The sequence below is a fragment of the Pseudopipra pipra genome, chromosome 8 (assembly GCF_036250125.1).
Source record: "Pseudopipra pipra isolate bDixPip1 chromosome 8, bDixPip1.hap1, whole genome shotgun sequence".
NCBI classification, from domain to species: domain Eukaryota; kingdom Metazoa; phylum Chordata; class Aves; order Passeriformes; family Pipridae; genus Pseudopipra; species Pseudopipra pipra.
The window spans coordinates 4259095-4270930 of record NC_087556.1 but is presented as its reverse complement, the minus strand read 5'-3'; the positions used below and the strand labels follow the sequence as shown (position 1 = coordinate 4270930).

General features: G+C 47.4%; 1 protein-coding gene across 6 annotated transcripts in view; it reads left to right on the top strand.

Annotated features, from left to right (window-relative positions):
* TET1 (tet methylcytosine dioxygenase 1) overlaps positions 1–11836 on the top strand; it is an 81946-nt gene that overhangs the window by 5063 nt on the left and 65047 nt on the right. For 2 of the 6 annotated variants that reach the window (XM_064662272.1, XM_064662270.1), the window contains exon 1: positions 5774–5961. The exons of 1 other annotated variant lie outside the window; for it this stretch is intronic. The gene's annotated coding sequence lies outside the window, so the exon portion shown is untranslated. Of the gene's footprint in view, positions 1–4362; positions 4507–5187; positions 5323–5770; positions 5962–11836 lie in introns of those variants that run through there. 3 more of the 6 variants (XM_064662271.1, XM_064662274.1, XM_064662275.1) reach the window with 3 other exon arrangements.

Below are 11836 nucleotides of genomic sequence, written 5' to 3'. Positions count from 1 at the left end.
AACTTTTGTAATAGTTCATTTGCACCTTCAAATCTTACCATTCTCCCTGCTGACACTTCATCCTTTTACCTTGAAGTGTTTATGCCCTTAACAGAGTTTCTCTAGTTACTTCTCTTTTATGACCCATTCTTAAAAGCCATCAGCAATTGTAATGTTGCCCAGGTTACACTCATGTCTGACAGCACAGTCATGCTTCCTCTGGCAGACTGACGATCAACAGAAGACATTAAAATCAAGATGCTTAAGAACAAGGCTTCTAACTTGAAGGAAAAAAATTAAGCAGGTTGGGGAAGCTCTATCAATATCAATTCTTCCTGATTTTTTTCGCTGTTAAATATGCTTGGGTTTATAAACATATTTTAAATATTTATCAATTGAAATAGATTCTCAATGCTGAAATTAGGTAAGCTACTCTCATAGCAGTGGTTGCTGAAAAGATTATTTCCAGTGCTCTTAAAATACTGATATACAGCAAGCTCTGTTTTGGGACAGTTGTAAAAATTACCCTCAGGTGTCATGCCTTTGGACTGCAGGCATTGCAAATGTTTGTTTCCACTTTAGACTTGCTTCTGTTCTTTACTAATTAGCGATCTGAAGTAACAGCTACCTAGTTGTCTGTTCATTGGTCCCAAACCATATCCAAAACCAGCAGAAGCAGAGCTTTCCCCACATGAGACTCAAGAATCTGACCTTTGTTTTTCCCTTCTTCCTCCACAAAGATTATGGCTTGCACATTGGGAGTACTCAAGCAAGTCTCAGTTCCTTGCCAGTGCAGTATCTTGAGCTCTCTTTGTCAGCAAGAGACAGGAGTGCTACTTCCTGAGGCGAGGTGAGCAAGGAGCCAAAGGTGAGCACTGCACAGGTAGCGTCCTCACCGACAGGGTGCAGTCCCGCAGCAGGAGAGGCAGAGCTGGGTGCTGGGGACAGGCTCCATCCTCAGTCACAGCAAGGGCACAAAGCAGGTCTAGAGTCCATCAGGAGAGGCAGGTGAGGAACAGCAGGAGCAAAGGCCCAAAACCAGCCTAAGGTTCATCTAGCAACCAGGTCCAGACAACAACCAAGGCCAGAGCCAGGACTCAAAACAAGCATACCTACAACAGAGCTTAGACAGAGAAGGAGGGTCTGGCCAGGCCTGATCTTAAATGAAGTTACTGGGCTCACGGACTCCACCCTGGTTGTGGGGGCAGAGGACCCAGGTGAGGCTGGTCAGGGCCATTAACACTTGTTAGCACCCTCAGGACCTTGACAGTCCCTACCCAAAGCCTGTCTGTGAGGTCTTTAAGGAACCAGAAATATTCAACTCATCTGAGTCATTGAGTCTGCAGATACAGTGGTGCCAAATTTCTCTAGCTACGAAGGCCTCTTCCTTTCTTTCAGATGCAGGGAAGAGGTGTGAACTACGTGACCTCTGGTGTCACATGGCTTACTGAAAAGTGCTGTAGACCTGAAGCACCCAAAAATGTTGGGTTTGTACATGCACATCTGTCTTCCCAGATGCAGTGTTTACCAGCAAGGCACAACACAATCATTCTGCACTCCTGCTTTAGATTGCTCATGCACAGTCATGCATGAGCCAAGATGTAAGGGCCAAGATTTCCGGTAAAAAATAGGTCCACTGCAGGTCAGGAACATCTAATAGGAAATATTTAGAATGAATGCAGTGGGCCTTTATAATGGGTATCCAAAGATGAAATCATATCCCCTTCTGGCCTTACTTCAAGTAAAATGGTGTTCACGCTTAAACTCTCTGTGTTCAACTGCTTACAAATGTTTACCTGTTCTCAGTGCCAATCAGGCAGGTAGATACTATCTATAGAACCAGGGCCAAGGAAGACTAAATGAGTAAGTCATTGTCAAAACCACAATTGGAATTCAAGAGTTTCTGCATTAAACTCATGTTGTTCAAGACTTTTCTCTTTCAGATACTGCCAACTAACAATGCTGTGGGTGATTTATCTGATCATCTGTATTACAAAGCCAAAGGCATTAACAGTGTTCAGCCTGTGTTCAGCTGGGCTTGCAGGCACAGAACACAGGTTCCTGGGTCACCATGTCACCCTGGAGTCCAAAATAACAAATGTGAGGGAGGCTTTGCAAGGTAGACACTTTAATCCATACTTTGTTATCGCACAAGGAGACAGCCCTAATGTCTCAGCATCAGGTTTCCACTATGAGGGAGGCAAAGCTAGTCTAGATAGGCCTGGTTAGATCAAATCTGTCCCTTAAAAAGCAGCTTATGTGTCTTTGCAGTGTGATTCCCAGAGGTTTTGGTTTGTGGAGGGCTTAAATTCAGCAGCAGTCTAACCTTTCTTAGCTTGGATTGGTGTGCCTGTTGCAGAGTCTGATCCAGGTGACTGCAGGACTGATTTAGGGACAACATACCTGAATAGTTCTGTTTCCAGGGTCAAGGCCCTGAGGGCACTAATAGGCCTTAATGGGCCTGACCAGCTGCACCTGGAGTCTCCACCCACAGCCGGTGCCCACCGGACCAGCCGCTCTATTGAAGCTCAGCCATGGCTCAGCTGTGGGCTGTGTTTAGTGAGAGCCTGGGTTTGGCTCTGTTAAGTAATCAGGGACATGCTTTGTTATTCACTTGGATTGTATGTAAATTTGCTTATCTCCTGGGTCTCTAGACCTGCTTCTGACCTACAGATTGGGTTCTTAGTTCAGCCTCAGACCTGCCTCCTCTCTTGGGAGCTGTTTTATTACCTGGACGGACGTGTGCTGGATGTGGATGCTGCCCCTGGGTCTGTCATGTTTACCTTGAGTGTGTACAGTGGGGCTGGGTGCTGCTGAGGGAGGTCCTTGTCCTGCTGGCTGTTTTGTGGGGCTCCCTGTCTCTCAGGGAGCAGCTGCCCCTCACAGCTCCCTGATCTTTACCACAGACTTGGGCTTTGCCAGAACTGCCTGTAATGCAGAACTACTCACAGGTTTGTGCACTGCGTTACTTGGTACAATGTTGTTCAGTTTTGTTCCTTCTGTAGGCAGGTACTAACGTGCATTTTATTCTGGATAAAAACACAGGAAGGGTAGCACTGTGTCAGACCAAAGGTCCACAAGCTTAAAACTTTACTCCTGAAAATAGGCAGTAGCATGTACATAGGGAAGGAGTAGCATACAAGGCTAGCATACAAGGCTGTTTCCTCACTGCACTCTTTCAGCTTCAAGTAATGTGTAGCTAAAATAGTACTTCTGTATTAATTGGCTTTTGATTAAACTTTCTTCCATTGATTTTGCTTTAAAAAACCCCAATCTCTAAAGACTTCTGCCTTTTCAATCTGCTGCAGCAGTGAGTTCCATGGTTTGGTAACATGCTGCACAAAGAAGTTGCTGTATTCTGTTCTGATATCTGAGGATATCAGTTGCTTTGATATCCTCTACTTTAGAGAAATGGTGAGTATCACTCACTGATGGCACTTCCCCGCTTTTGTTTTTACAGTATATTGGTTGGGATTTTACTGAGACTGTTGCCCTTCCAGGGTGGAAATACTGGTGCTCATTGTGGCTTTGGCTACCCTTACTACATTTTTCTATGTCTTTCAAGTTTGTCTTTGCACCTTTTAAGCAGACCAGAACTTGGTGTTATGCTTGAGATGTGAGCAGACAACAGATCTGGGCTAAAAGATGAGGGTGTTGGGATGTTTCCTGTTCTGTTCTCCTTTTGGTAATGGTTCCGAACACTCCACTTGAGCACACAGCCCAGCTTCCCTGGGTACCTGTCACAGTACCAGGATCTCCATTTTGCATGGTAGGAGCTAAGTCAGAGGATGTGACTTTCATGTTGCCCTTCGTGTGCCTCCGTTTACATTTAGTGAAAGGATTTCATCCACTATTGTGTTGCCTAGACAGTCATTACTGTGAGATCTTCCTCTAAGTGGTTATACTCAGCTTGTGTTAGTAGGCTGAGTATCTTCCTGGTGCCATGAAAGATTGTCATCTGGTGCTACTCGCTTCCCAGGACATTTCTTGATGTTGAAAAAGACCACAAGCATGTTATGTGAAAATAGACAGTTGTTAGTTCTCGTTTGTTTCCTTGCCTTTAGCACGTTTTTAATGGAGCTGTGATTGCACACGTTTAGGTGCTCCTATTAACCTGCTTACTCTAAACAAACCTTAGCTCTCACTGCTTGTTGCTTTCCCCCAAGTTCTTCATTTCTTGTTCTGTGTTTTGTTCAAGACCACAACTTCCAACTTATTGCACTCTTCCCAAGAAACACACTCAGCTTATGTGGGGTTTTATCATCCAGTACCTGTTCCTTCAACTTCTGCCTCATTCAGCACTTTCAGAGCAATAGCTCTTTTGTCTCTCAAATCACCTGTTATTTTATCTAGTAAAATAGTTTGTGTTACCTCATCTTTTAGCAGGGCAAGTCTTTGGGATGACAGTCTTGATGTCCAGCCCCATGGAAAAGCAGCCTTTACAGACTGAGGAGTGGAGGGTATGGTTACACCCAGCAAAGAGAGCTGATGCATTGCTGGAATCGTCTGCCACTGAGAGCTGATGAGGCAAGTGTTCAAAATTCAGGAGTCTGTGGTGTAGGTTTCACCTTGTTGCATCTGAAGTGTCTGAGCTTGACTGAGATTCCCAGACTATTCTCTCACTACAAGGACATACAGGAGAGGAGAGAAGTGATGGAGGTACAAATTAGCGAAGAGCTACCTTGCCCAAGGCCACTGAATGGCAGCAGTGACAAGGAGCTGTGCAGACCTGTGCCACTGCTTCTCCTTTAACACGTCACTTAAACCAGCCAAACAACTGGTATTTAAAGCATCTCTAGGAATGGATGTGGACCGTACTACTCCTTTTATGCAGCAGAAAAGCCTCTCTGCAGGCTCGAATTTGAATGGGTTGGTTCACACTTGAAGCGCTTTATATTGCAACAGCTACAGACTTAATAATAATGAAGCCATTCTAAAAAAGTACTGCTTGGGTATATTGTTTCACAGATCCCATTTCCAACATCTGTTTTTTAGTCTGTTAGATTTGGTGGCCTGTTTTCCACTCTGACAAAGGGCTGTAGTGATAAGGAGTGGTGGAAGAAGGCTGGGCTGACTCTTCCTCTTACTGTAACATTTTACTTGCCTGATTCCTTCTGGGAAGGAGCCGCAAATATCATCAGTGGCTCTTAATGGATGAGGCGGGGGATGGGGAGAGAGCAAGGCTCATTATATTTTTCCTCCTTGCAGGAGGGAGAGAGTGGCTCGGCAGCTCTTCCTCCTCTGCCAGCATCTTCCCCATGGTTCAGCGTGTGCTTGCTCCGCGCGTGGGATGGCCGGGCCCTGATGGACGCCGGTGTTTGAGGGTCCTCCTGGATGGCACATGTAAGGACAAGAGGGTTTGGCCCCGGGCGAGACCCTCGCCCGTCACGGCTCACCAGTCTTCTCTCTTCCCGCCTACAAAGAACAGGGATGATTTCAGAGAGTGCCACCTCTGTGGCTGATCGGGAGGTGTGCGGCGCCAAACCGCAGCCTCCGCAAGTAACGGAATAATTCTCCTTTTCCTCATTACCCTCATTTTATTTATTTCGTTGTTGCTGCTGTCAAATAACCCGCGGCGTTCTCAGCCTGGCACGCCCACGGCGGCTCTCGTGGGCAGCCCTGCGGGCACCGCGCAGCGCCCGGGGCCGTGCCGGGTCCCCCCGCAGCGCGGGGGCGTGGGTGGGGTGCGGGGGGCGGCGAATCCCGCTCCGGCCGCGGGGATCCAGGGCGCGTTTTGCCGCCTGCCGGGAGGGCTCGGTGCGGCGAGCGCCCCGCCGGGCCGCCCCCTCCCCGCTCCCTCCCGGAGGGTCCGGCCAGGGGCGCCGCCGCCGCCCAGAGCACGTTTCGCGGCCAGGGGCTCCTCTCCCGCCTGGGCTCGTCGCGCCATGGGAGCCGCCGGCCCGCGGGGGCCCGGGCCGTGACCCGAGCCATGCCAGCATCGCCCCTTCCTGTGAGCCGCGGGCTGGCCGCGCCGCAGCCCTGGTACGTGTGCGGGACGGGTCCCGGGGCTGCCGCGGGCGGGGGGGGACGGCGGGGATCTCTACTTTCGGACCCCCCTCCTTTTTTTTTTTTTCTTTTTGTTTGTAATCCCTCTGTTTCTCCTCTCTTTCCCCCCTCCCGTAGCCGCCTGGCTCATTGCAAAGTTGAGCTGGGGTGGAGCGGCAAGGGGGAGGCAGAGGCACCCCCGCGGCCGGGCTCGGAGCCCCGCGGGTCGGGCCGTTCCGAGACGGGCGGGCTGGGGGTTATTCAAATGCAAAACGCAGTTTGTTGGCCGAAAAAGCGAAAAAGTCCGGTCTCCCTGGCTGTGCTGGAGCGTGTTTGCGCTGCAGCAGCCAGAGCCTGCCTGGAAAAACCCGCCAGGCAAGAGAAGCTGCCTGCAGCCTGCGCGGAGGGCAGGGAACAATTAAAAGGGTCCCTGCCCGGCCGTAGGGCCCCCGGCCAGCCGGAAAAACCCCGCAGCCCACCCCCACCATAACAGCGGCGAGCGAGGGCCGTGCAGCAGCATCCCCCCGTGGAGGTGCCGCTGGTGTGCGGGGCCGGGGGAGCGTCCCCGGAGTGGCTCCCCGCCTTCGCCACGGTGGGCGCTGCGGGTCCCCGGTGCCGCTGCTGGGGTCGGTCCCATTGTCTTCAGCCCCGGGGAGGGCTCCCAGGGCTGAGGGGGCACGGCCAGCGGCGGGGCCGGGCCACGAGGAGCCGCTGCCTCGCACCCAGGAGGGCCCTGCCTGCCCCTTCCCTCCTTGGGGTCTGCCTGCCTGTACTAAAGGAACCAGGGCCCGGCGGGGCTGTAGCCCCCCGGGGTGCTCCTGGGCGCTGAGTGCCTGTCCAGCTGCTCTTGGAGCTGGGGAAGAAGAGGTGGTGGTGTTATAGCAACTGGAGGTTTGGTGCTGGCGGGGATGATCCCTGCCGTGCCCGTGATGGAGCCGGGGAGAAGGATGTGGGTCGCCGAAGAGGTAAGGAGGAGGGCTGAGGCGGCTGCTGGGACGCCGGAGCAGCTGACCTTACAGAGGTCTGGCTGCTGGCGGCCGAGCAGTGCCTCGGGCTGCCTTTGCGGAGGGACCAGGCGCAGCAGCAGTCAAAGGAGTCGCGCCAATCGTGTGCCCAGCCTGTCCTACACTCAGCCAGCCTATCCTGCTGCACCCCAACGATATTTAAAGAGCAACGTAGTCCGCATCACTTGTATCTCGGCCTATGTAGCAGCTGCCCAGGGTGGTGAGATGCTATTACTTTAAGGAGAGGGGGATGTGCGATGGGCATCTGGAGCAAGGCACGAGCACACCGATATGGTGCATACCCTGGAGTGAGGAGGGCAAACAGTCTGGCCAGGGGGGCTGCACCAGCGTGGGTCTGGCCAAAGAGCTCTTGTTCTAGAAACTGTAATACAGTGATGTCAAAAGTGGGCAAAGATTGCAGTGTTAGATATTTAAACATGGCCAAGCAGACTTCTAGGGTAAAGGGCTCTTTAAAATTTGAAGACAATAGAAAAACTTGTGAAAATAATAACTAAAAAGGCTGTATTATTATTTCCAAATAATAGTAGTTCTTCCCAGCTGTGTCAGTGCTTTTTAAGGTACTCTTGTGGAGAGGCAGAAGGTTATCCTGTGCCAGGAATTGGGAAGACTTCATGTTTAGTCTTGGTCTGGGACAAATGGGGCAAGTAGCCTGGTGGACCCTAACTGTAAAGGAGAAGAAAGCTGGTTTGTGCTTTTCAGAGGCAGTTTCTCCGGCAGCACAAGGAGGGGTGGTGGTTGCTCTTGGGATGAGACACAGTCCCTCTGGACAAGAGGGGTTTGTTGTGAGGAGACACAAGAGCAGGCTGGGTTGCACTAAGCAGGTAGTCGGGGAAGAATTCAAGGTGGCATGTACTAATGAACTTTGATATTTATGGCTTCTGTAAGACCTAATTCTTCCCTGTGTAGTAATTTAAAATCCCCACTGATAGTTTTATTATGACTGGCATGGGACCCTGGCTGTTAAAGCTGGCCTAAGCACTTCCGTCCTGCTTTCTGTTTTCAGATACTTAGAATTTCAAAACACCTTTCAGGCTGAAATTTTCCAGGCTTAATCTTTGCCTGAAGGTTCTTCCTTCCACCTCCCCCTTCTTTTAACTGAGTTTGAGATAAGGTGATTCAGTTAGTGGTGTTGATTTTTTTTTTTTTTTTTTAAGAAAAGGCAACCCCCCCGAAGAATGGAGTCACAATATCAAAAAGAAATGCAGTGCTTTAAACAGCATAAATGTGGAATTAGAGAGGCATATGATTAGCCAGGGTGTTCTGTTTGTTTTGCTTGCTTTTTTTGTATTCAAAAGTACCTGGAGTGTTCTGTTGGAAGGAGCTTTCCTTTGGTGAGGCTTTAGAACTGACTTTATATCTCTTTAGTGTTCCCTTTGGCTGCACTGCACAGAGGTTAAAGCAAGCCCGTGCTCCTGCCTGGCTGAAGGGAGGATACTTGCACATGTGGTATGAGTCTTCACAATGGATTTTTGGTGCAAGTTGTTTGTCTGAGGCTTAATCGGGTTTTGTGGTTTAAGTGTGTGTGCTTCCGTGCCACACTTCTTTTTTTCTTTTTTTCTTTTTTCTAAGTGTTCCAATAGAGCCTTCCCTAAACCAGGAGGGCTCTTTTTTTGTGGTATTTTTTTGTCTGTGTGACTCACTGTGCAGGCTCCCAGGTGCATGAAGTCATGACACCTCGGAATGCTAACCGGGCCATCTCTTGCTGAATTCACAGCGGGGAGGGGCCCTGCCTTGTCCTCCGGGCACGGGAGGACAGGGCCGGCGAGGACAAACCTTTACGATGAAGGCCGTGGTGCTTGGTCTGCTCAGCGTCATCCTGTGGTACTGATGTCAGTGAGGAAAGGATTGTGTGCCTTTGTCTGTGAGAGGCTGAGGTGGCATCCTGCAGTGCCTGTCCCACGTCAGTAGTTATGCTGTTGGAAAGTGTTGGTTTAAGTAAAGGTTTAATATATCTGGTTGGCTTAAGAGTGGCACAGTCCTGTAAAGCAAAGCAGAAAATCTCTATGTAGTAAAATGGATGGGGAGGCCTCTGTAGAAGACTGTGTATGAAATAACTCATGGTACTGAGCTGGCAGATGAGAAGTTTCATTTTTAATTTTTAACCAAAAGCAAGTGGGTATTCAAGGATTAAAGAAGAGGGAAAGGGAAAATTAAAGCTAATTCTCTCCTCCTAACTCATTTCCCTTTTCATATACAAAGTGTTGCACCAAGCAATGAGTAGCTGCAGGGAACAAGGCTAAGTGGAAAAGAAGGCTGGCTTTGATGCAGCTGGGAAGAACGTGCAGGTGATAGGACATGATCCTGAAAGACTGAAAAAAGCTTTTGCACCTAACATGAGGGTCAGATTTTTTTAATGACTCTCTTCTCTGATGTCTTTTGCTTCTTCCTCTAGAGCGTTTGCTGTCATAACATGAGGTGCTTTGCAGTTCTAAGTTGTAGATCTGCAGTTCTGAGTTGTGGACAACTTCTAAGTCACATTGTGGCCCTTATTGCCTGTCACCTGTGTATTATGGCTTTTTTGAAAACTTCCAGGTCTTGTTTCCCCTAAGGTACAGTTTCAAGGGACTTTTAGAAAGATACCTAAACACTGAAATAAAATGTATGTAATGAGTGCATCTGACTGTTGTGAAACCAGGTGACCAGTGAAGCTAGTGACTGCTAGCTGTGTCATTTTTTTCCCCCATACAGTCCTGTTTGTTCAGGGGTCACCTGCCATCTTTCATGATGCCATAAAAAAGCTCCCACCATTTTTTAGGAGGACACATCTTTTATCTCTTGTCCTCCCATCTTCCAACAAGAATCAAGTTACATAACAGAATCTTGATTGACACTGCCTCTAGAATGAAAACTTGCTTTATTGTTTTTTATTCCTTTGTGTAAAGGGAAAGATTTTGGTTTTACTTTGTTTGTGTTTGTTTTGTTTTTTTTTTTTTCTGGAGGCATTCCAGCAGTATGAAGTTAAATTCCCTAATTACTTTGTAGACAAAATTCTAATTATAATTGTTTGGAATTGTGACCAAAACCAAGACTAAAAGATTTAGCCTTTGATTAGCTTTTTAGCAGTATTTGTTGAGGATTATGGCAGTCAGTGGAATTGCTCCACATTTATTACTGTGAAGGAGCAAAACTCAAACAACTGGCCTTAAAACCAGCTTTCATTTCAGCTTTGCACATGAATTAGAAGAGCTAAGTGGGCTCCAGTAACAAACAGCTTTGGGATGCACTGGTGTTATCTGGGGCAGTTTCTGCAGACCCCCTGGACCTGTCACCCCTCCTAGAGACGCCTGTGTCCCCTCTCAGGGAGGGCATGGCAGGGCCACCTGCTTTGGCTTTCAGGAGAAAGCATCCACGTAAGTCTGTTTCTCTCCAAGATGATAGAAAAATGCCAACCACAAGCTTCATGTTTTATAATCCTGTTACGTCCACATAGATATTTTGGGAATATAATGAATTCCTTGCTGTGAAATATGACTGATGTGATACAGCCATTTGTTGTCCTTAAGAAGTGACATGAGACAATTTGTAACTGCTGCAGATACCAACAGAGTAATTGCCAGTGCTTTAAATGGAAAAGGGAAGGTAGAATATTTTCTAGTGTTGCAGAAGACAAAACTTGAATACCAAGCTTGTAACAACCTAATATTTTGGTCCTGCTTGTGGAAGAGTAAACAAAGAAATAGCAATGTAATTTACTTTTATTAGACAAGTTATTTAAAAGATGTTAGACTGCTTTTGTCTAGCTGTTAAGGTGGTTGTGGCAGACTAGTTTTCATCAAGACTGTGGGCTTTTTTAAAGGGAAGCAGAGATCTTTCGCTGACAGGCATTTCTCCCAAGAGCTTGCAGTCCCCTTGCAGGTGAGGTGCTCAGAGTCCCAGACAAATATAGCTAAAGTCAAGTATTAATTGAAGGAAAAAGAAGAAAACACAACCCCTCCTCCCAAAATATTTTAAAATGAATATATAAATGTACATAAACATATATATTAATATATTTATGTATATTCACAATATTATATAGATTATTATATCTATAAATAGATATAATATATTTATAATATATAAATATAAATAAATATTTTTTAAAAAAAAATCTTTTAGGGGTCTGTTCAGGTCTCTTCTGAAAAACCTGAAGTCACTCCAGTGACAAAATTAAAACAAAATGCATAAAACTGTTGCCATTGTGCCCCTATATCATCATCTGTGAGTAAGACAAAGCTTTTCACATCTTTTATAACACAGCCAGGCGATTTCCTACAAATATCAGCATTCTTTGCTTAGCAAACAAAAGGGAAATCTTCAACCGCTCTGTTCATAGCCTCTAATTTTGGCCCTGAAAAGAAGCAACGCTTTGGTGTTGTTAGTTTTCTACACTCTTGCCAGACAGGTGTGTTTCTCTGTGTAAAAAGAAAAAAACCAAACCACTAAATCAAAACCAACCAAACAAAAAAGCCCAGGATGATCTTGCTTCTTCAGTCCTGAAGCAACCATTTTGCAACTTTCAAATCATGCACTCATGGAATGGTTTGGGTCAGAAGGGACCTTAAAGATTGATGTGTTCCAACCCCCTGGCATGGGCAGGGACACCTTCCACTAGCCCAGGTTGCTCCAAGCTTCATCCAACCTGGCCTTGGACGCTTCCAGGGATGGGACAGCCGCAGCTTCTCTGGGCAACCTGTGCCAGGGCCTTACCACCCTCCCAGGGTGGTATTCTTCCCAGTATCCCATCTAAACCTGCACTCCTTCAGCTTGAAGCCATTCTCCCTTGTCCTATCACTATCCAAATGCAGGTAAAGACATATTATCGTGTACTTATAACAATCTTGTATTTTTAAAAACTTATTACAAAT